At 57.7% G+C, this 23777-nt stretch overlaps 1 long non-coding RNA gene across 1 annotated transcript; it reads left to right on the top strand.

Annotated features, from left to right (window-relative positions):
- Nucleotides 1-1311: 1311 nt before the first annotated feature.
- Nucleotides 1312-21047, top strand: LOC142598424 (uncharacterized). Its single transcript, XR_012832641.1, has 3 exons — nt 1312-1678; nt 8861-9120; nt 20476-21047. It is a non-coding gene; the product is annotated as an uncharacterized LOC142598424 (long non-coding RNA).
- The last annotated feature ends 2730 nt before the right edge of the window (nt 21048-23777 follow it).

Here is a 23777-nt window from a genome sequence, read left to right on the forward strand (position 1 = left end):
GGGCTGCGTGGGGACCCGCCACGCAATGAACGGGTGGAGGGGGATGCGTGGGGACCCACTGTGACATGGATGGAGAGGGATGCGGGGGGACCCACTGTGCCACAAGTGGAGGGGGATGCGGGGGGACCCGCTGGCCAAGGGTGGAGGGGGCTGCGTGGGGACCCGCCACGCAATGAACGGGTGGGGGGGGATGCGTGGGGACCCGCTGTGACATGGGTGGAGGGGGATGCAGGGGGATCCGCTGTGACATGGGTGGAGGGGGATGCAGGGGGACCCATTGTGCAATGGGTGGAGGACGCTGCATGGGGACCTGCCATGCCAAGGGTGGAGGGGGCTGTATGGGTACCCACCGTGCATACCCGAGGCATGGAGGGCCACAAGTAGAGGAGGAGAGCATGGGGACCCGACAGCATCTCTTCTGGCACAGAGGAGCCATGGGTGGAAGGGGTCTGCGTGGGGGCCCGCTATGTGCTCCCCAGCATGGAGGGGTCACAGGTGGAGGGGGACAGCATGGGGACCTGTCGATGTGCACCCCATCAAGGAGGGTCTGTGTGGGGACCTGCCACTGCCCACCCATGAGGGGTGCTGTGGAGATGTCAAGGGGTCGGAGCCTAGAGATCCACGGGGATAGCGGGGACCTTTGGGAGAAGCCATGGCTGGGCAGGGACACCTCAAGGTGGAACTGCTGGGGCCATAGGCTGGCAGCAGCACCAGAGTCGGGGGGGCCAACGGTGGGAAGAAGGGAGCTGGGCGTGATGGGCAGGTCCTGAAGGGATGAGCCCACCTCCCATGGACTCACTGGCTTCATGCTCGTGCAAAGGGGGACACGGCCTTCGAAGAGGTGCTGGGTCTCCCCCAAACATAGGGCCTTAATCTTGTGATGGGAAGACCCCCCCACCAAAATCACAAGCGTTTGAGGGCCGAATATACGTGTCCAGCAGCACCAGGAATCATGGAAAGAGAGAAGAAGGGGCACCCCCCTGGCACCCTGAGGCCATGCGTGCGGTGGCTCCAGGCGCAGGAGCAGCCCGGCTTGGCGGGGCTGCTGGGGCTCAGCCTCCTCGCCCTTGGCTTCCTGCCCCAGCAAAGCCCCCCTTGCAAACTGGGGATGCTGGGGGAGAGCCATGGGACAGCCCTGCTCCCTCGGCTAGCTTTTCTCATTGAAATGAGGAGCGATTTAGCGCAGAGGGAAGCATTGAAAATAGCTTTCCAGCTCCCCGCCAGCAAGGCTGGGCTGTGTGTGAGTGCGCGTTTCTCCCCTCTTCCCCTTTCTTCCCTTTGAATCAAACCAGATGTCTCTCCCATGAAATGAGATTGCATGAGCTTACACTGGAGAGAGACAATGCAGAAAGATGCGAGGCTCCCATCGAGCCACATTGCACTGCAGCTCTGGCAGAGGCGACGTCTGCGGCTCTGGCTGGGGACGGAGCGGGGGGGATGGTGGCACTGATGCCTTGTCACCGAGGCAGGAATTTTCTACCCCCCCACTGTATTTTGTATGATTTCCTCTCTCTGGCTCTCAGATCCTTGCAGCAAGGTTTCTCTCTCTTCCCCCCCGCCACCACCACCACCCCCCCCTCGCCTTTCTGGGTCTACAAGCAGAAGATCTCAGCTTGCAGATGAACTAAGCAGATGGGGCACCCAGCACAAGGAAATGTCTCATCCACTGACTCAGACGGTAAGGTGTTGCTATAGCTTTCCCTGCAAGTTTGCCCAGGCACTTTGGGAATGGGAATTTTGCTTTCGTTTTGGTTTGGCATCCCAGGTTTCCTGATCCGTAGCACAAAGTCACGGAGATGCTGGGACACCGGCCGGCAGGGCTGGTGGTGGCAGGTTCCCTCGGCTGTAGGACCTGGAGCAGAGCTGCTGTGGGATTAGAGGTTTTGGTGTTTGTGTTGTGAGTGTTCCAAAAAAAAAAAAAACAAAACCAAACCCCAAAAAGAAAAGAAAAAAGAAAGAAGTCTATCTAAGAACAGAAGAACCTACCTCGTGCTGTTGCATTTCATGTGGCTGGCTGGTTTTGGTCACGATTGTAGAGCAATGTCTTGAATTACTCAGGGTGGGGGGGTTTAACTTTTGCATGGTGATGGGACTTGTGAAAATCCAGCAGTTTGGGATGTTTTCCTTCGTCTAAGAGGCGGCATCTGTTTGTATTGTGATATGATGGATAGCGGCTCTATATGCACATACACGCGCATCGTACGGAGCGGTTGTGTAATACGGACACGCTCGGTCCCGTGTGCCGCATGGAGGTTATACGGACGAAAAATGTGTGCGTTTAATTCACGTGGGTGTTCACATACACGCTGCCTGTTACTCTTGCACACACCTGCCAGCTGTGGCTCACACACGCTTAAAACCGTGTAAAAAAGATCGGGTGTATCCACGTAAGCACGTGTGTTACAGGCACGTGTGTGCGCAAAATGCAAACACATAAAGCGAGCGTGCAAGTGGTGAGTGTTTACTTGAAATATGTTCATAAACTCCAGACGTCTTTTTATATGAAGCGTTTTGTGTGCACGTCTGTCTGTACGTGGGTGTGTCCGTAACGTGGGTGTGTATTCGTGCGTGCATCCATGCGCGTAAAACACTCGTGCATACGCTATGTTGTGGTATTGTTGGGAAATGCTGTACTTTGTCGTGTAACTTATAGAGCAACATCTGTCAAAGGTCAATCTCATTCATGAAGCCAATAAAGATGCCTGGTCTGTAGGTATCGTGTCATTTTAGGGACACGGTTTTGCTTCCAACCTCCATTTTAAGTTTTGTCCCGGAGCTTTCAGGAGAAGAAAGTGCCCCTGGACATCATGAAGTGAAAGAAAAAAAAAAAAAAAAACGAAAAAAACCCCACCAAAACTGCAGAGCTCCAGCTCCAAGCTTTCAAACAGCACAAGTCAGGCCCAGAAATCATAAAACTAACTAAAAAGTTTGCATGACTCCACAAAAATAATGACTATGGGGTTTCTTTTCATTTGCCTTCTCCCGAGGCTTTTGGATTTCACTGGAGTTACATCACCTCACTTTTCTGCACAGCCACAAGGTCTAGAAACTTACTTTAAAAAAATGACAATTCCTACTCGCGCGTATTCACATGACTCATGGAGCTGGGAATTTCAGGCAAACATGAATGCTCATAGAAAAATTGCAAGAATTGGCAACACGGGCAATGACTAATCCTGATGGGTCCCTGATAGCAACGTTTCTCAGTTCATACAACATTTTGGGGGCGTAGCTGGGCTCCAACCAAGACTTTGATCCTCCTCACGGTGATAGCAACTGCTTAGGAATGATCTTACCTACCGTCTGGCATTGCTGCCCTCTGGGGAAGCTGTATTTCAATAGTAATTCAGGTTAAAGTTAGCGCTGCCAGGTGGCTTGATGAGCTGGAATAGATCGCCGGGGCTCGTATCGCAGGACCGTTGGAGGCTTGAATGTTTGCAGCTCCCTGGACATGGGAGTAAAAGGTTATTTTTTTTTGGTTCCGAGGTAGTGGTGTTGGATTGCGAGCCGAGTAGTTTGCTGCGGGTGTAGCCTGTGCGCAGCTACATCCCCTCTGCAAACGTCCTTACCGAGGTTTTGGCAGAAAAACAGTGTTTCTAGTTAAAAAGTTGGTATTTCCAAGTGTTTTAAAATCCCCATCCCTGAATTACTGTCAGGGTAAAAAAAAAAAAAAAAAAAAAAAAAAGTATTAATTAAAACCAGGGACGACGGAAGACTCCGCCAAGCAGAGAGGTTGGGATCGTATAGCAGCGTCACGTGCTCCTCACCCCTTTCCTAGGCAATAGGTCGCAGTACGTTCAGAGAAAAGGGAGAAACTGCAAAATGCAACCGCTGGTGGGGCCAGAGCCATCGGGGAGGGGAGTCTGGGCACCACGGTTTGTAACAGAAAGCCCCGTCGAAGGCAGGGATAAAGCCGACATTGACTGAGGTGGTGCCAGCAGACTGTCCTTAGGCAAAACAGTAACTCATATTCGTCATCAAGAACAAACACGGGAAAGAAACTTTCGAGGGGAATTTGTGTCGTCGATGCAAAGCAAAGTTTGGCATTTCCCAGCACCGCATCCCTCTTCCCCCCGAAAGTACCCAAGTCTGGGGGAAAAAGGTATTTGAAAGGTGGCAGCTGCTAGAAAAGCTTTAATGCTGGGGGAGCATCCCCGTTCCCACAAACCGCTGTGAAAAGCCAAGGGTGGTACGAGCGGCAGGGAGGCAAAAACGCTGCTTGGTGAGCGGGACGCCTTTTTTAGGCTTTTCTTCATTTTCATTTAATCTGAGACAGAAGCTGGGGTAACATCACCGCGAGAGCTCCGAGACATCATCTCCCCATCATTCCAATAACCGCAGGTGAAACAGGAGCATCCCAAACACTCAAAAGCCGGAAGGGATCCCCCACACCCTGCGGGGACGTGGAGCTTTGAGCCCACAATCTCATCCATGTGCTGGCCGTTTCCCGCGGCACGAGGTTCAGAAATTAATCTGCCCTCCGTGGCAGCCGACCCACCCGAGGGTACGTCGCTGGAGCCCCGTCTGTGGCTGCGAGTGCCCTTGCAAATTCATTTGCTGCACATTGATTTTAAACCTCTTTGCTTTGTAGACGGGACCGATAGCAAGAGGTATCTTGCTCTCCGTGTGGCGATCCTAAAGTGCTTTGCAAACATTTGTTAATTAAGCTCTTCTATGAGATAAGTAAATTACTGCAAAGCTTTCATCCAAAGCTCCTTGAAGTCCATTGGTTCTGGTGAGTCCGTGGGATCAGGCCCAGGAGCCCAGATTTCAAAACCCCTCAATTTTGTTAAGAGCTCAGCATATTGGCTGCAGATGGAGCGCTAAGCTACAGGCACAATCTGGCAGCGGGACTGAGCCATTTGCAGACTTGATCGTGATTGTAAGTGCGGATGTTTTGGACTTCTGGTCATAAGGTTGGGGTGTTTGGGGTTTGTTTTTTTTTTTTTGGGGGGGGTGGGTGTTTGGGAAACTGCCCTAAGGTTGTTAAAGAAATTCCTTCATCTTGAAATTTGGGTGATTTTAGGGCTGGGATCGAAAGGGGGTTTCAGATTCAGGGTCAGACTCTCCCCTTATTCCTGGTGCTTATACAAGTAGGTGGTTTTCCAAGGAATACTTTTTCCTCCCATTGGAATCTGTCTTCTGCAAGCAGATAATTCCTGATTTCAATTTATAGAATGTCAGGATTACCATATGTTTCCTTGAACGCATCCTCTTCTAAATTTTTTCCGGGGGGGGGGGGGGGGATGTTGGGGTTTTGGCCACTCGTCTGGTATTTCTGAATCTACACCAGCCCAGAAATCCTGGCGTAGCTGCGCTAGCGCACGTGCGGATCGGTACTTTGGGCATCGCACCGTCCTCCGCTGCGATGCCGGTGGGGCAGATTTCCCGCGCGCGCTCCGATCGGCTGCCTGGTGCATCCGCAGTAAGTCAGATGCTTCCCGGACACGTCGAGCTCAAGACCCATGTGCTGACCAGATGGTTCGCATGTGCCCAGCAAATCCAACACGTCCGGGATGTGTTGGATTCACTGCGCGTTCGTCGTCAAGCTGTGCAGCGCATGTGGACATATTTCTGTCCAGGAAATCTTGTACGGAACTACGGCAGCCCCATCCAAGGGACTTACCTGTCTCCTGTTACCCTCACAAATGAGAACCGTCTTTACGGATCCCCCTGTGCCGTATTTCCAGTTTTGAGAGGAGGATTTGAGTCACGGAGTCAAACCAACTTGCGTCAGGGTGCAACCAGAGGGGCAGATCTATTTTCCTGAGCTATAAGCAAACTCTCTTCCTGCTTGGAGGCCTCGGTGTACCCGCAGGTTTAATGCTCTTCCCAATTATGGGTGATTTTTAAATGAAAACGGGGAAGGTTTATAGCTTGGGGTGAGGTTCAGTGAAATCCCGTTGCCTTTCAGGAACAGGGATGTGGGTGATGGGGCTGGCTGCAGTGTCGTAGTTTTGGCCAAACAAGGCCAGCAAAGAGCTCAAAAGCGTGGATTTGGATATCCTTGGATGGAGTGAAAGATCAATGCCTCATCCCACTGGCTGTGCTGGAAACCGGTGACACTGATTATTCATAAAGCGCTCTCAACACCCAAAATTAAATAGATGTAAAAGAGATTTACCCCCCCCCCCCCCCACTTTAAACTAGTTGTTTACTTGTAACCAAAGCAGTTTATAAATCTCACGTGGTCGTAGTCTGCATGATCCTTAAGTTTTTTTGTCTCTTTTTAAGCAATTTAATCAAAGTCATACAGCATGTCCGTGGCACAGTCCAGCAGAGCCCAGGTCCTAGTTTTTCTCCTCTAGACCAGCACCATCACTCCAATTTTGTGTAGGAGCACCTTCCTCTTTCTCCCTTCCTTACCTTTCCCCGTCGTATTCCACAACGGTTGTTGCACGTTGTGCCAGAGATGAGGAAAGTCATTACGTTGCACGTGATGCCTCCTTTCCAGGGATGCTTTAATCATCCCGTCGTACTCTGGAGCTCTTCCTGTTGCTACTAATTTTAGCCTCGTGGTGGAAGTTGCAGCACGGTGTTTCGGGCTGAGCCGTGCAGGTGTGTTGCAATCACTGCGACACACCTCGTTGCTCTTAACGCTGCTCCAGCATCCGGCATGGTACAGCGTGTTTGGGGAAAAGCCCAAAGAGCACATCTTGCAGGTTTTTTTTAGATGATTTGAAGTTGCTTTGTGCAAGCCCAGGGACAGACGATGCCTCTCCAGAGGCTCAGCGCTGACAGTGAGGACCCGTTTTTCCAAACAGCTCAGCTCTCGTGCAGGTACCTAAACCAGGGCCAGGTTTTCCCCGAGCGTTCGCCTCCTGGATCTGGCTGCCTAGGAGATCGCTGAGCAATTTTGAGCGAGCCGGACCTCGCTCCCACTGCGCAAAGAAGACTTTGTCAGCTGGCTGCAGTCAGCAAAGGGACTCTTGGCACAAAAAACCGGTAACACTGGCAGGTTCTGGGATTTCCTTGCTCGCTGCAATTCCAGATCCTTTTGAAAGCATCTCGCAGCTTGAAGAGGGGGCATTTTAGCGTGGCTTCCTAAGGGAGGCAAAGTCACGCCTGATCCCAGGGCTTGCGTGTTAGGCTGAACCTGTTGACCAGCCTCTACCAAGTTTGGCAGAGGGCTGGAGGTCTCAGAGGTATTAAATTCCTCGAGTTTTGTGCAAAGTGATGTCTCTGTAGAGGCGAGAGCCCCGTAAGGCCAGTCTGCAGCATCCGCTCCACCAGACAGAGGATCCACGTGGGATTCCTGCTCCACGTCCAGCTCCAGCAGTAGCTCTGCCCCACGTGCAACTGTCCCTGTTGCTGCCACTGCAAAGTTCCTCCGGGCTCAACCTTGCACCGCTTCGTCCTGGGTGCTGCTCTTGGTGATGGAGCTTCAGGAGCGGGACGCGAAGGGCCGGCGTGTGCGCGGCAGAGCAGAGTAACCCAGCTGGCCTGGCCGGGGGAAACCACAGAGCTGCAGGGACCTCGAGATTTGGCTTTGCCTTGGGACTAGGAGCAGATGCAGCAGGTGAGGGAGAAGGGGAGGCTGAGGGAGAAGATGCTCTTCTTCATCTGTTCCTTCTCTGAGTTAGCAAGAGCCATCTTTCTGCCCAGTCACTGTGAAACCCACGGTCGTTTTGTCCAGCTCAGTCCTGCGTGGTTCCAGGCCAACGGCTCGGTCTAAAATTGTCTCCCCTGCCAAAGGCAGGTTGTAGGATGTGGTTGTGCCCCAGTCTGTGGGGTTTGCTCCATGGAGAGTGAGGAGACAGTGAGGGCATAGCTAAGACGGAAAAATAAGAGCTCAGAAAAGCTAATTTGAGCGTGTTAAACGTTTCTTAGAGTTCATAGAACCATAGAATCATAGAATCTTTAAGGTTGGAAAAGACCTCTAAGATCATCAGGTCCAACCATCAACCCAACACCACCATGTCTACTAGACCATGTCCTGAAGTGCCACATCTACACATTTTTTGAACACCTCCAAGGAGTTCTCCTCACCTCTGCCTTCCAGGGGTTAAGGATCCCGACAATACCTCTGATTGCTAGTTTAAAAAATGGGAAGAAGAAGGGCTGCGTCCAGCCTTGACACACAGCCTCGACCCGTCTTGGTTTTGCCCACAAGTTACTCCCGAGAGCGCTGGAGTGTGCCGAGCTGCGCGAACCGCGCGATGAAGCAGAATCAGGCCCTGAGCCAATTTAACCCTTCTTCTTATCAGTCTAGACATCCTCATTATCCAGATAAATGTCTGATCCCTCGCTGAATCCCGCTAAGCTCCTGCCTTTGCGGCGCTGAACGCAGAGGGCACTCGCCCTAACCTGGGACTCCCCTTCGGGTGCGAGATCCTGCCCCCAGATCCTGCACTGGGAGCCGGTTGCGGAGTGAGCATGTATTATTAAGAGTGCTTTACCAATTACAAGTCATTACTAATGCCTTTATTACTATTATTTAATAGATCGTGTTAATTATTATTATTCGTTTGCTTTAAAAGAAGTGTTTCCATAGCAACGGGGAGATGTGTGCTGCTTTTCAGGCACATCAAGTGGACACGTTCCTGGAGGGAGCTGGGACTCCACCGATGCCGTGCTTACTTCTCCGTGTGGACTGGTACCGGCGGAGCCACTGGGAGAAGGTGACGGCACCGTCTGTCACTGAGAGGTCTCCCTTGTGCCGTTAAAAAGTTCCTGCTGGATGCAGGCTTTGCGCCTAAATGTTGAGGATCATCTAAGAGAGCAGAATTGGTGCGATAACGTTTGTACGCACGTGTGTGGCCCAGGAACGAAGGCACCCGTTGTGAATTATTGCATTGCTGAGTGTCCCGGTCTCCAGGGCTTCCTGAGAAAGTGTCTTGTCTCCTTTTATATTTTCCAGTCAGCTGCAGAAGGACCAGGACTTGGAAGTCAGGGAGAAATCCAGCGTATCTGGCATTGCCCGGCTGCGGGATGCCGAATGTCCCGGTGCTGATCCTGCGGAGGTCTGCGGTGAGATGGGAAGCTGCTGCCGGCTCGTGCGGAGGAGGCTCTGAGCCTCTGTGCGCGCTGCGATGGTTCCTGGGGGTGCAGGGCCGTCCGTGCCGTGGCTGCTCGGATGCCACCTCCCTGGTCCCAGATGGAGAACGGGCTCTGGTTTACGTAAGCCTGTGGTGAAAGGGGAACATGGGGGACGGTGCAGGCTCTCCGAGGGTGTATTCAAGGCATCACGTGTTTGCCGAGGCTGGGAAGGGAACCCGGGCACGCCGCTTCCTCCCGGCTTTGCAGATGAGATTTAAACGCCGAGTCCGTGTTTAAAGTTAGTCTCTGACTTGTCCAGTTCTGCTCACGCTGTACCCAGCTGGTCTTCACTCGATGCTTTGCCATTTGTTCGCATCCCAGGAAGGATGCGCCTCACACCGCAGCTTCTGGGGGGGGCTGAGGGGCTGGAGGTGTGAGCGGGCGAGGAGTGGGATCCACCTGTAATTCGCTGGGGACCACGTACGCCGGCGGCGGTGGGGATAACAGCGTGTGGGGCTGTAAGCTCTGTCCTCTGGAGAGGAGTTTGCAGCAGAGGAGTTTGCAGCAGAGGAGATGCAAGTGGCCAAGGTGAAGTTCAGCTGGGAGCGGTAGGGCTGGGGCATGCCCCGAGCCCCCAGCGGTGTTCAGCGAAAGCCTGTGCCCAGCAATAGCTCCCAAATGAGCTGGTGCGCTAATTGGCACCTTTGCTGGCAGCCTGAACGCAGGGACCGGAGCTGGGGAGCCTGCGGGGACCACGGCTCCTGTCTGCCCAACCTCGAGGGGTCCCTGGGGGGGGCTGGAGCGAGACACGCTGTCGCCTCGTCCCTGCCGGGTGGCTGTGGCGGATGGGTGTCTGCTGGCCCCCAGGGTGGCACCGGGAGCACACGTGCTTCCCCACGCCGACTGCGTCCCCGGCCTCCGCGTCGTGCTGGCGGCTCATCAGCAATTGCATTTCCCCACCGGTTTCTATGTTGTCAGAGCGGTGGAAATCGGTCATCTTCAATTGCTCAACCCAGCGACTCCGTAAGAGCGGTCTGAAAGCTGCAGCCTTAAGGGAAACCGGCAGTGACGGCCCAGGCAAGCAGCAACGCTTAAAAGCACTTGCAGTAGCGCTTAAAAGCACTTGTTCGGCGGCAGCACGTCCTGCATCGCTCTGATTTACCCTGGCGCCTGCCTCCGCTCTCGTGGGACGGTGGGTTCCCTGGAGCTGGGGTGGGGGATGACCCTGCTCAGCCCTACGCGTCCCCTGCGGAAAGCGGATCCCCGGCAGCGCTTCGGTTCCGGCTGCTCGGGGTCAGAAATGGGAACGGCAGGTGGCTGGGATAAAGCACGGTGTCACCCCCGGGGTTTGGGGGGGCTCCGGCTGCCCCGTGCGCGGGTAAGTCAGGTGCAGGCAATTACGTCTAGACGGGACCCATTGGGAGCGCGGTGGGATAATGGTCCCGCGGGGACACCCGTGCAGCTCCATGCTGCACAAAAGCTGCCTTAAGAGCCCGCGCCTCCCCCTGCTCCTCTGAGAAGTGGAGAAACACAAAAGAGAGAGGCAGGAGGGGCTGGGAGCGGGTGGGAGAGGGAGGGAGAATCCCCCCATGCCCGGCAGCTAATCCCAGCTCCGCTCTTGGAGGGATCTCGAATAACAAACGTCCCTGGTCGAGGCCAGATGGATTTGATTTAATAACAAAGCAGGGGGGCTTGGGATCATTTCGGAGCCTGCCAAGGGGCCGGATCCTCTGCAAGCAGCAAAGGGTCACCTGGTGTAAATCCAAGCTGGAGCTGCAGACAGCTCAGACGCTTCCCAAACTGCTGGGATTGCCTTGGCTGTGGGAACATCCTCCCACCCCTTGGGAGCTCCTGGGGTCCCAGCCCCCCGGGGGGGCACGGGGCCATGCCAAACGCGCAGGGGCTGCAGGTTTCTCACGCAGGTTTCTCACGCGGACGTGGCCAGGAGGGAGAAGGTGAAGTGGAGCTGGAAACAATGTCTGAGGTTTCCACAGCCCCCGGCCGTGATGTCTCACCGCGGGCAGAGCCCTTGGCCCTGCTTTTGCACAGCCCAAGAGACCCCCAGCGCATCCCGTGATGGCTGCAGCCTCCCACTCCTTGGTTTCAGCATCTCCGAGGCAAGGAGGTGGCTCAGGGCAGTGACATGGGTCAGGTGAGGGAGTAGCACCCAGGGCGGCAATGCCGATGCCGGTTTTTACCCCGTTCCTGCCTCAAATCCCTCCCTGCCTTTGCCTTGGGGAGGGTGGGCTGCCGGGCTTGGCATCCCTGCCTGGTGGCTGATTGCAGGGAGGCGTTCCTCGCGTATGGTGCGATTCGGCACGCTGGCAAAGAGCCACCCAGCCGGCTTTCACAGGACACGCGGGGCCCCGTCCGAGATCCCAGTGTCAGGAGATGCAATGGGCTCCTGGGGCCATGCCCGACCCATCGCCTTGCTTAGAGGAGCTGCGAGGTCAGTGCAGCGGGACGGGTGCTCGGGGCAGCGCTGAGGTGCAGGGCTGGGGACCAGGCTGGCCGTAGGCAGCACCGAAAAGCCTTTTACCGGGCGACGCTCCCGCGGCAGGCAGGGTCGCGGTGCAGCAGAGCGGCACGTCGCTGCCGGGCCGTCCCCAACTGCGGTGTTTGCCACGTCTGCCAGTTGATGCTTGGGCCAGGCAGCCTCCCTGGAGATCTTGTTTCTGGAAACTGGAGAAGCCTTGGCGCTGCCCCCGCCACCTCCCTGAGCAGCGGGGAGGTGCTGCTGTCAGCCCAACACCTGCAGCTCAGCCCGGCTGTCAGCCTGCTAACTATTCCCGTCCAGATCACTTGGCGCTCTGCCTTGGGAGCAATGAGATCCCGGCGCCAGTGATGTGCCGGCAAGAGCGGAGGAGTGGTTTGTGCTCAGGGGAGGATGCCGGGGCCGTGCAGCTGGGCTGGAAAGGCAGTGGGAGGCAGGAAGGACTGTGGGACCATCCCAGAAGCTGGGGAGCCCGGCTCCGTGTCTGGCATGCTCCGTGCAGAGAGGCCGGGATGCAGGAGCTATTGCTTGCATCCCGAGTCTCCAAAGGCCCATGCTGTCTTTTTGGTCCAGCACAACGAGTTTTTACCTGCACGGGGCACTGTGTTCATCTCCATCCCCATCCCACCCGGTCCTTGGTGGCACCAGAGCTTGCTCCATGCAGGGGCTGCAGCTGGTTTCCAATTCCTGCTCTCACCCAGCAGCCTTGTTGGCAGCGTGTCCCGTCTCCTGGCCGGCTCACTGGGACTATCTCCTGTCCAGGAGCCTTTTTCCCTTCTCTCCTCTCTCTGCAGCATGCTGTTGGCAAACAGCCTGGAAGGAGAAACGGGCCGGCACAGGGTGGTTGCAGCTCAGGGAGAGGGAGATGTGTGCTGCGCTGCCACGCTGCCGTGCTTCCGCGGGGCCACGACACGGTCGTTTCTCCCCCAGGCCAGCATCGAGTGGGAACAAGGGTGTGCTCCCCGCAACCCAGAGCTGCGTTGGGTGCACAGGGACAAGCGCTGCAGGCAGTGCAGACCCCGGGGAGGGATGTCTCCTCTCCCCATCCCCTTTGCATCCCTTGGTAGGACGCCAGCCTGTTATGGGAGCTCGGCACCATTTATTACCAGGCTCTGCTCTTCTAATGAGAAGCAGTTTCTCAGCGCTGGCGCCGTGCCTATAAAAATGAATCTGTGCCTGTGCCGTCGGTGCCATGTGCTTTGCAGCGAGAACAGGGATCTGCGGAGCGGGGTGGCATGGGGCAGCGAGGGGGTGGCATCCCCGTGCGCTGCTGGGAGCCTGAAAGCTCTGGACGGCAGCGGGACGATCCCCGCACCACCCTGGGTCTCCAGGCTGGGGACTTCTCAGAGACAAGTGACATCTCTGTCATGAGTCCCAGCCTCCTCCAGAAGCCCCTGGGGGAGGACGGCTGCGATGCTGGCAGCACCCAGAGCCCCCCCCCTGCCCCGGGGTCCCCGGGAGACGAGGAGAGGAGCCACCGTGGACGGTGTTGTCCCAGGACTGGACTCGCCTCTTCTGTACTGCACACGTCAGACACGAGATGGTGCTGCCGTTCGCTCCTGTTCCCTGCCTGGTAACCAGGATGCGCTGAGCTCTGCCGTGGACCTTGTCCGGCCGGGAGAGCACCCTGCTGCTAAACACAGCCTCTCCTGGGGGACAGATCCAGCATCGCCTGCCGTGTGCGTGACCCTGCCATCCCTTCCTGGAGAGCTGACATCTCCCCTCGGCCAAAGCGTCTGCGGGGTGTAGGCGGGCGGACGGGCGCAGAGAGGCTGGGGGTTGCGGGGTCCGCGCGGTAAGAGATGGTTTCGCACCGTGTCTTCGCCAACGCGGAGCCCCACGGGGACGGCTGGCCGTGCTGGCTTCGCGCTGCCAAAGGGAAGGGAACTGGGATGGACCCGGATGTGTGTCTGCAAAATCCCGTGACCGGTTGGACTCGGGGTGTTGGCACTCGCTGGACAGAGCTGAGGACTGTGCAGAGCACGTGGTGCGGACGGCGCTGTGTAATCATTAATAATACGCGGCTTTATTTGTATTAGGGTAGTTTCCAGCATCCTCGGATGAGGGCAGGGCTTGGCTTTGCAGGGGGCCGTATATATTTTTTTTTATATATATATATGCCTTACCAGAGGGGGTGTGTTACTGGACCTGTTGGTCACCGATGTGAGTGAGCTAATCCGAGACTTCAAGACCGGAGGCAGCCCGGGCTGCGGCGATGGTGCACCGGTGGAGTTCGCAGTCCTGAGGGATATGGGACAGACGAAGAGTAAAGTCAGGACGCTGAGTTTTAGGAAAGCAAACTTCCAGCTGTTCGAGGAGTGGGTCTATAGGACCCCCTGGGAAATGCCCTCAGGGACAAGGGAGCAGAACAGAGCTGGCAGAGCTGTAAGGACGCTTTCCACCCAGTGCGGGAGCTGTCAGTCCCCAGGAGTAAGAAATCAGGAAAGGAAGGCAATGAGACCAGCACAGCTGAGTCGAGACCTGCTGGTCAAACCAAAGGGCAAGAAGGAATGGCAGAGGCGGGGGGAGCAGGGACAGGTATCCTGGGATGAGTCTAGGGACGCTGCCCGGCTCTGTAGGGATGGGGTCAGGGAGGCCAAGGCGCAGCTGGAGCTGAACTTGGCAAGGGACACAAAGAATGAGAAGAAGGGCTTCTGCAGGTGTGTCAGCCAGAAAAGGAGGGTCAAAGAAAGTGTACACCGTGCAATTTGCTCACCCGCCACAACCCACGGACCACACACTCAGCCCATCCCAGAGCCGCCCCTCCTCCCCTCCTAGCCCCCTTTATATGCTGAGCACAATGTCGTATGGTATGGAATAACCCCTTGGCTAGTTGTTTGGGTCACCTGTCCTGGCCGTGTCCCCTCCCAGCTTCTGGTGAAAATTAACTGTATCCCAGCCGCAAACCAGGACAGCTGGACCGAGCGCTGTGGACCAGGCACGGCAGGGCTGAAAGAGCGGCACCGAAGGGCCGGGCTTCGCACAGAGAAGCGCGGAGGTAGAAGCGGAGGCGACTGGAAAGGGAAATCTCACCTCCAGCAAAGGACCGGGAGGACGGTTTGGTGCTCACTGTCTTCGTTGTCGGAGCCAAGGGTGTTTCCGGAGCGTGAGTCGCTGCCGGTGGGGTCTGTCCTCTCATGCAGTCGTTCTTGGGGCGCGTGTGTGTAGCCAGCGCCCTGCGCTCCTCCTCGGCAAGCTGGTGTGGCTGATGCTCGGTGCATCGGCAGCCGCCGGCGGGCCCCGCAGCCTTCACCCTCTGCAGCAATTGGGGTCTCCACCGGTGCCGGCACAGCCAGCACAGACCCCTTGCCTGGTACCACAGGCTCCATCCTGCCCATTCCAACCCAACCCTCCGGTTTGAGCTTTGCCATCAGATCCAAGGCAGGGATCTCCCTGGCCTCCCCTGTCCCAAACCCCCTCTGCAAGTTCGACACAGTGGCTGAACCACAGGGCTTGCAAATCCCAACGCGCAGCCACGGGGCACTTGGCAACGGGCAAACAAACAGCCCGTCACCGAGCTCGGCCGCTGGGCTCCGTCACACCGCAGCCCATAATTAATAGTGAGGATGGAAAGGCCCGTTCGGCTGCTTGGCCTCTCCTGCCGGGGACAGAACTGAGACAAGGCACTTTTACATCACATTTTTTCCTTTGATGTTTATCTATTCGTTTCCAGCTTCCGCTGCCTTCTACGTCCAAACCCCATTAAGAAAACTCCCATTGCTCCTCCGCCCACGTACCCGGAGATGCTGCAGGATCAGCTCAGATTAGCAGTGCCAGCAAACCACCAAACCTCTGCCGTGCTCCGGCTTCACCCCCGTGCCAGCCATAGCCCGGGCACTGCCCGCTGCCCTTCCGGGGGCTCCGGTCCCTCCCCTGGAGCTGATACCCAGAGCTTCCCTCCGTGGGGCAGATCTATTCGCCCTGCTTTGGGGAAAGACTTTTTTTCACCCGTAGCGTAGACGAGAGCAGCCTCAGGGTTGCTCTAACTCTGTGGGCTAGAGCAGGCAGGTAGTAAATCCTGCACCATGCTCTGACCACGGCTTTCGTGCAACGTCCCGCTCTTGTTTCTGCAACTGAACCCATTTCTTTTTCTCCTTTCATCTGCGGGACTACCCCCGCACTTCCGTTTTGAACTATTTTGAGTGCAATTTTTTTTATTTTTTTTTTTAAATTTTGCTTTTCGCAGCACTAAAGCATGGTAAAACCCGCCAGCCCACATCCCTCTCCCGCCCCAGCAGAAAAGCTGAGCGGGGCTGGGAGGGAGAGGTGGTGGCAAATAGCAGGAAAACACCCCTGTTGCAAAAAGCTCCGCAAAGGGAAATGAATGAAAGGCGGCTGCTGACGCACCCGTCTGGGCTCACGGTGTTTGGCCGGCGCAGCTTCCCCCGTTGATGGGTTACGGGGAGCGATGGTTCATCTCCAGGAATTACAACGGGGTGCAGAGGAGGGAAGGTGCTCGGCTGCCAGCAGAGCAGCCCCCACCGCCCAGGCCCTGGGCACGGCTCGTGTCCCACCCCCCACCCCCCCCCCCCCCGACGCTCAGCGGTGCTGCGGGAAGGGGGGTTCGCTCCCCAGGAGGGTGCAGCCCCAGCACTGAGAATCGTGCTGCTCCGAGCAGCTCTCCGCTGCGGGAGGAACCCGGGGGATGCTCAATGTGCCAAGTGCGCGGGGAGGATGAGTCAGGGCTCAGGACCGGGAGATAAATCGCCATAAATGCTGTGGTATTCCCTTCAGATCCTGCTCGCTGAGCTTTGCAGCTTTGCTCGGTCACGCTTTAAGTTGCCTCCGCAGCGGCAAGGGTTGCAGATTTAGGAGGAAAGAAGGGAAGAATTGAGATTTCCGTGTCCCTGTGGTTCAGAGCTGAAAGAAGCAAACACCGTATTTTGTATGAGAAAATGTCTGGGATGTTTCTCGCAGCATGGAATGAAACTGAGGAGTTCATTGCTGTGGGATCCAGGGTGGCCAAAAGGACAAACAGGCTCAAGAAAGGGATGAGATGGTGGTTTGGGAGGACCAGTGAGTTTATGAAACATCTCTGGCATAAGAAGACCTCGGGCTGCTGGTAGCTGGATGTGCTGGGGCTAGATTTCCTTCTGCCGGGGTGTGAGATGGGTTGTGCGCTCTGCTCCCAGGTGGTCACGGCTGTCAGCATCTGGAGACATGACCCCTTCTCCAGGGACCTGCCAAGAACTGACCGGAGGAGCCGTCCCCGGCTATGAGATGGTGGCACCCACCCAGGGAAACGGAGCTGCACAGGGACCGCCGGGGAGGTGGGGATGCTCGCTGGAAACACGGGGAGCGTCTGCTGTGTCCCATCTGTGCCGAGGATGCCGGGAGGAACGTGCCGAGGCCAGTGTGTGCCAATGCTCATCCCTGGCTTCTCCCTTTTAAAGGCAGCAAAAAGGGATGTGAGTATCTGCACAGCGGGTGCGGGGCTCCGGGTGGTTGTCCTGACACCGTCCCAGCTCATCTACCTTGTCCCTGGTCCCATCCCGGTCCCCATCCCTTCCCCAGGGCTGCAGGAGTTAGCCAGCGGTGCCCGGAGGCTGCTTTTTGGTACAGGGCAGCCTGGCCCTGCACAGCCCATAATAAAAGATGTTTTCAAATCCCTGTAGCTGCCTGCAAAGCAAAGGTGCTGGGCTGGACGTTGTGTACACGGGCAAAATGTAAAAGTAGGAGAGGTCATCTTAGAGGCAGGATTAGTTCGTCCTGAAACCATCCCCGGAGATATTTGTCTCGTGGGATCCAACAAGCCCCAAGCGACAGAGACCTTGGGGCACGCGGCTGGTTTACCGTGGGAGCAGCAACAGCCCCCGGCTGCAATTTCTTGCACCTGCAGCCGTCCACCTCGGGGCTTCCCTGGGGGACGAGGGGAAGGCATCGGAAGCACCGCCAACCTGGGAACATCTGCCCTGAGGCCGGGTTTGGGGCTGGCCTGGAGTCGGGGAGGATGCTGGAGCGGGGCTGTGGTGAGCCCTGGAGGCAGAATGGCTTTTATCCACCTTTCCTGCGGGCCTTCAGCATGGCAGCCAGAGAAGGCTGAGCACCATGAATGTCCTGGATCTTCTCCAGCTCCATCCTGCACAAACATCCCCTTCGGCACCTCTACTGCCCTTAGAGGAAGCTGGTGAGCTGCCTCCCTGTTGACGCAGCCGGGGATTTCTTTGGCCTGGGATGAGGGCAGGCAGATCCGCATCCTGCCCGTGGTGCTGGCTGCCGGACCTGCCAGGTTTCAAGGCTCCGGCGTTGCATGCCAGGGCGAGCTGGCACAGACCACATGGGAGGAAAACCTCCACAGCCCTGCAAACCACATCCCTGCCCGTGCACCCCTGCCCGTGCCACAGGCAGCCCGCGGCTGGGTGAGAGCCAGCACCATGGGACTACCTTCAGCCCAACTCGAGTCGTGGCCGGGGGCGGGGGGGAGCTCAGGAGGAAGCCCCCAGCCCCGTGCATTGACACCCCAGCCTGGTCTCACAACCAGCCCGTCCCTGCCTGGGAGGATCGTAAGGGACGTGGCTGCTTTAGACCTTTCTATAGCACAGGGATCACCACTAGCAGCTCTGCGTTTTGGTTTTGGTTTATTTATTTTTTTTTTAAGAAAGCCTCTGGTCCCCCCACCCTGCCCTGCCTTGAGACATCACACGTCTACAGAGAGCACCCACTGCGGGAGATCCCCCAGCTCCCCGCCACGGCAGAGATGACTCTGCTGCCGCCTGAGTGGGAAGCAGAGATTCATTTCCAGCAGTGGTAAGGTTCCCCTAATTTGCCCCAGGTGTCTGGAGAAAGCGCAAAGGGATTTTTAACCCCTTCGAGCCCCACCTCCGGACGGATGGGGGTGAGCCAGGGTCCCACTGGTCAGCTGCGGGCATGGGTGCTGTTCCTGAGGTGGTATTTAATGGGGCGCATCCCAGGCTGGGGTGTGGGAGTGTGTGTGTGCGCCTCCATCCTCCACCCCACGCCGGGCTGGGCTGGTGCCAGCCCATTGTGTTTGCTTTTCCTGCACACGCCAAGCTCGTTTCTTGGGGAAAAAATGGTCATTAAAATGCGAGTGTGACCCCAACCCAGCAGCGCCGGGGGGTTGTGGGGAGCAGAAAACTGGCTTGCTCAGGATTTTACACTCAGAAACTTGCTCCTTTCAGTGAAATGGAATATTTCGGGTGGGTGTATGTGTGGTCTACTGACTTTATGGAAAATAGGCTGATCCTGCTCTATAGGAATGATCCTCAGCAAAGTTGGGAAAGGAGCAGTACGGCTCAGCATCCCATCCACCCCCAATCCCCACCGTATTTAACGTGCGGGTTGGATAACGGGGCCACAAAGCAACGCGACACCAAAAGAGCTTTTCCTTTAAAAGCCTCCCCTCGCGGGGAAGCCATGAGATGCATTTTCCATTGGGCTGCCTGGAGCGGCTGCATCTTACCCCTTGGCAGCCCAAGCTGCAAGCACCAGCGCTCCTGGGTTTGGCGAGAGTTTGGGAGAACGCAGGATGTGCTGCAAACCCCATGGCGTGCTCCTCCCTGTGCCAGCGCTTTGGCTGTGCTCCTGGCTCTGCTGCTGCACCCGTGGGTTCCTGCACCCTTGGGTGCCTGCTGTCTTGCTAAAGGGGGATTCAGGAGCTGGATTTTAGGGATGCTTTTGCTCCTGAGAGTGAAGCGTGGGGCTTGCGGGAGGAGACAGGCATCCCCTCGGTCGTTGCTGTGGAGCAGACATCTGCCCCAGCCCGAGCAAACAGAGCTGTTCCCATCTCAGGAGCTGAAGCAGAGCAGAGGTGACTTGTTCCGGCGTCCCAGAGGGACGTGGCAGGGACCCCGTGGGCCTGAGTCTGCGCCCACGGAGCCCCATCCTCATCTTTGGCATGTCTGTCTGTCCGTCCGCTCTGCTTTAACACCTGGGCTGCCGCTCACGGGGCAGTCTGCAGGTGCTCGCGGTTCCCTTGGGCGGAGGGGCTGGAACAGGATTCCTGCTGCGGTGGCTCCGCGGCTGCTCCCGTTTCTGCTCGTGGCGGAGCAGAGCACACGCATCGCTGCTGCCCCGGCTGCTGCTCGCTGCAAGTTTCAGCTCTTTCAATAAATACAACTGGTAAATCTATTAATTTTACAGCTCTAATTGATGTATTAATGTAATTACCTTTTATAACAAGGCAATTAAGCCCTATTAAAGATTATTAGCTAATTAAAACTCCTCTATACACACACACCAACCCCTTTATGTGCACAGATTGTTGGGCGGGGGGACTGTAAGCCCATTGCAGTCAGAGCCTTGCAGGTCAGCGCGATGCATGGCATGATGTGATGGGTTGGGATGCTGGATGGGGAGATCCGAGTCCCATCCCTGCCTCTACCACCGCGTTTCTCTTCATCCTTGAGCATGTCACTTAGTGCTGGGGCTATAAGGGAGGGGGGACCGTTGCATACACCCAACCCAGTGCTTTTGGAAAAAAATTGGAGGCTGGGATCTTTTCCTCCTGGTAATAGGGTGGTTGAGGATGTAGGGTTAACGGTGCTATGGCTTGCTGGCCAGAAGAGAGTGTTGGAAAGGGAAAATCCCCACTTGGAGATGGGGTGTGTCTGCTTTGGAAAGGAAATAGCTGGAGAAACGGCCCTCCGCTGGGGCCGGGAGTGAGGGGAGCGCGTCGGTTGGGGAGAGCACTTGGAAGGCGTCTGTGGGACCAGGGTGGCTCCGTCCTGGGTTGTTCTGTGCCCGCAGAAGCAGGTGACAAAGCTGCGCATGGCCTGGGAAGTGAACGCCAGGGTCCTTGAGCCAAAAAGAGCTGAAAAGCCGTCTGAAAAGCAATCCACAGGGCTCCCACCTGGGGCACTGCCCGGCCCGATGGCACGTCCCCTTCCTGCATCCCTCCGTGCCGGAGCAGCCGCATGGTGCAGGGGTCCCCAGAGCTGCCCCTGCCCCCCAGCGCAGCTGTGCTTCATCGCTGCCCACGCGTACACATGTGAGTTTGCATCGCGGCGTTTGCAGGCACCCAATGTTTCCAGGCTTTACTGCAGGCCAAAGAGCTTCAGAGGCTGAAAGGGGTTTGAAATTCCAGGAATGTGACTGCTTTCTGCCTTCTGAGTCATGCCGAGGAAGATACAGCCCGTGCTTGAGCCTCGCAGCCTCCCCATCCATCCATCCATCCGTCCATCCATCCATCGCCCGTCCTCCTCACTCTGCCACGGCGTCATGCACGCCGCTCCCGCTCCCTGAGCACTCATGGAAACCGCAGGAATTCACATTCGTGGGCCGAAGTATCGCGCTGTGCCCCGGCCCTGCGCCGTGCTGTGTCGGGGTTGGCTGCAGCGGGGAAGGGAGGTGCGGAGCAGAGCCTGTCCTCCTGGCTCGCCCACGATGCAGCCCGGCTCATCTGGTTTAAATTAAACCACTCCTGCCTTGCACAAGTGACAAGCGCCTCTTTGCTGGTCGTGAGCCAGCCGGACCCTGGGACCAGCTCGCAGCGGTGGCGGCTGTGGGGTCCTCTCCTACCCTGGTCCAACGCAGGGCTGAGGGCATCACCGCTGCAACCTTGCTTCGGGCTAGCGGGGAAGACGGAGCAGCGTGGGGCTGTCTGCACCCGGGAAAAAGGGGGTTCGCAGGGGTGCAGCGTGGGGGGGCATCACCATCCTGTCCTGGAGGGGCTCTGCATGGAGCAACTAGTGCAAAGGAGCCAGAGTCTGACCCTCCCCAGACCTCTCTACTCTGGGCTGCCAACGCCACCGAGGAGGGTTGCAAAAGCCCTGCGGGCTCCCCCGCGACCCGGCCCCCCACCAGCAGACTCCCTCCAGGTCCCCCTTGTCGTCCTGCTGCCCCCAGCCCGGGGAAGCCCCCAAACTCCGTGCCCCAGGGCAGCGAAGCGTGGGGCCGAGCGCCGGGGTCCCGTGCGTGGCAGGAGCTCTGTGGGGACCGCGAGGAGCCGGGACATGCCGGGGGCAGCCAGGGCAGGGACAGGCTGTGCCGGTGACCCTTAGCTGTGATTTTCAGCTCTTGCCCAAGCTGGTCCCTCCCTGCCTTTGCCCTGGCCGTGGTTTCCCACACTAAGGCAAGGAAGCTTTAACCCTGCTGTCCTTGTCCCAGGGGATGCTCTGGACCCCGATGAACATCGTCTGCTTGGGGAGCGCCCTGAGGCAAAGGGCCCAAAGCGTTTTCCTTCCCGCCCTGGGGTTACTTTTTTAAAACAAAACAAAGCTGCGCAGTAGAAGGAGGCTGTTTGAATCCCACAGTGCCCCGCGGCTTGGCAGCCGCTGCGCCGGAGCCGTCGGCCAGACCCCGCCTTCGGCAGCGAGGCTGCGCTGCACGGGCGGCATGGGGGCCGCGAGTCCCCGGCCTGGCCCGCCACGGTGCCAAGGCCACCGTCGCCATCCCTGTCCTCGTCCCCTGCCTGCATTGCCAGGCCCTGGGGTCCTGCACGCTCTCACCTCCCCTGGGGACGTGACAGTCACGGGGGGGGGGGGGGGGGGGGGGCCCAGGGCTGCGGTGTCGACCCCCAGGGAAGGGGATAAGGGCATGGGGGAGCACGGGGGAGGAAAGGCAGCCCCGGACGGGCTGGGAGGCGGAAGGAGGGAGTAAAAGGGGAATTCAGCTGCGAATGCGAAGGAGGAGAAGGGCTGAACAAAGGAGTGGGGTAATAGAGTGGACACTGGCAGGGAGACCAGCGCTGGGTGGGTGGTGGCACAGTCACCCCCTGCATGCAGCACCCAAGGGTGCCTCTGGGTGCAGAGAGGGACCCCCCAGGAAGCAGGGATGGGGAAGGGGGTGCAGTGAGGCCGGGTGAGCTGAGCATCCCAAATACCCCCGAACCTCTCCCGGTTGCAGTGGCAGGAGGGCTGTGCTCAGGCTGCCCCAGCTGCCCCCCCCCCCCCGCCCCCAGCTCTGCCACGGCGCTGGGGCGGCTTCTTGGCGTTGGGCTGTTGCTTTTTGAAAGCTGGTCCCTGGATTTGTGCTTGCAGTCCCTCTCCCCACCCTGCTACTGTTCACTGGTAGCAGTGACTCATCGGTGCTGGGAGAGGAGCGGAGATTAATCATTCATAAAGCGCGTATGCACACATGTGTGTGTGTGTGTGTTTGTGTGTGTTGCGCTGGTTGCTGTGTGAGTCATTCCCAGCCGGCCTGGGGCTTTGCTGCACTTCAATTAGCTGGGAAGGGAATTGAGCTTGATTGGAGCAGGGGCAGGAGGAGCTGGGCTGGCTGCTGCTCGGGAACGAACACTTTCGCCATGGCTTTGGCCTTGCATCTTGCCAGCCCCGAACCCCTCCGACCCTGGGGTGGGTCACGCTTTGGGGTGGGCACCGGTGCCCAGGCTCTCGCCGGCGTCCCCAGCCACGGGGGGCAGCTCCCTCATCAGCTTTCCTCACTGCACAGCCCAATTTTGCTAGCGGGAGCCCACAAAGGAGGACGCTGGAGCCACCATGACCACCACCCGCCAAGGTCCTGGCTCAGCCCCTCGTTTCTGGGGTGCAAAAGGGTTGCTTCTCCGTTCCCCTTGCCGTCCCCAGTTCTCCCCCTCCCGTGCAGGAGTAGTGCAAAGCACGGGGAGGGGGGGGGATGAAGTCCTAGAAGGGGACAACCCCCCCATGGTAGCACAGGAAGCATGTGGCAGATCTGGAAGTGATGAGCTGCCAAGTCTCGGCAGCGTTTCGAGGGAGGGAGGGAGGCAGGGCACCCTGCACCCTGCTCCAAGCTAGCCAGCAGCTGGGAGGACTGGGAATCACCAGTGCTGGGAACTGGAGATACTGGAAGAATGGCCGAGTGCTGGGGGCACTGGGAATGGCTGGCAGTGGGAGGTGGGAGAATGGGAAACAGCTGGGGCAGGGGAAACCGGAGGGGAGTTACAAACTGAGCACGGCTGGCATGGGAAACTGGGAGAAAGGGTAAAACGGCACAGCTGGTACTGGGGAGAGCTGGGAAATCGGGACAGCCAGTGCTGGGAGAACTGGGCAAAGCTAGTGCTGGGGAATCTGAGGGTGGGGGGTAGCCTCTGGTGCCCATGGCTCTAGGTCTGTGGTGCCTTGGGGTTCTGGGGTGCCCTGGGCAACGGTGGTTTGGGTGACCTGGAGCCCTGTATTTGGATCCCTGGAGCCCAGAGTCTGGGGTGCTCCGAGGTCCTGTGCAGCATTTGGGGTATGCCAGGACCCCCCAGCACCCTGAGGTCAGCTGCTGAGATGCCACCCACCCTGTTCTGTGGGGCAGCGATATCCTGGGGGTGCCCAGTCCAGGGGTCCTGGGGGGTGCCTGCCTGTACCCCATCGCTGCGGCCCCTCTCAGGGTGCACTTTGCCCTTGCCAAGTCCCCCCAAGCTGAAAGCCAGCCTCAGCTG

This window comes from Balearica regulorum, chromosome 28, assembly GCF_011004875.1.
Source record: "Balearica regulorum gibbericeps isolate bBalReg1 chromosome 28, bBalReg1.pri, whole genome shotgun sequence".
NCBI lineage: Eukaryota > Metazoa > Chordata > Aves > Gruiformes > Gruidae > Balearica > Balearica regulorum.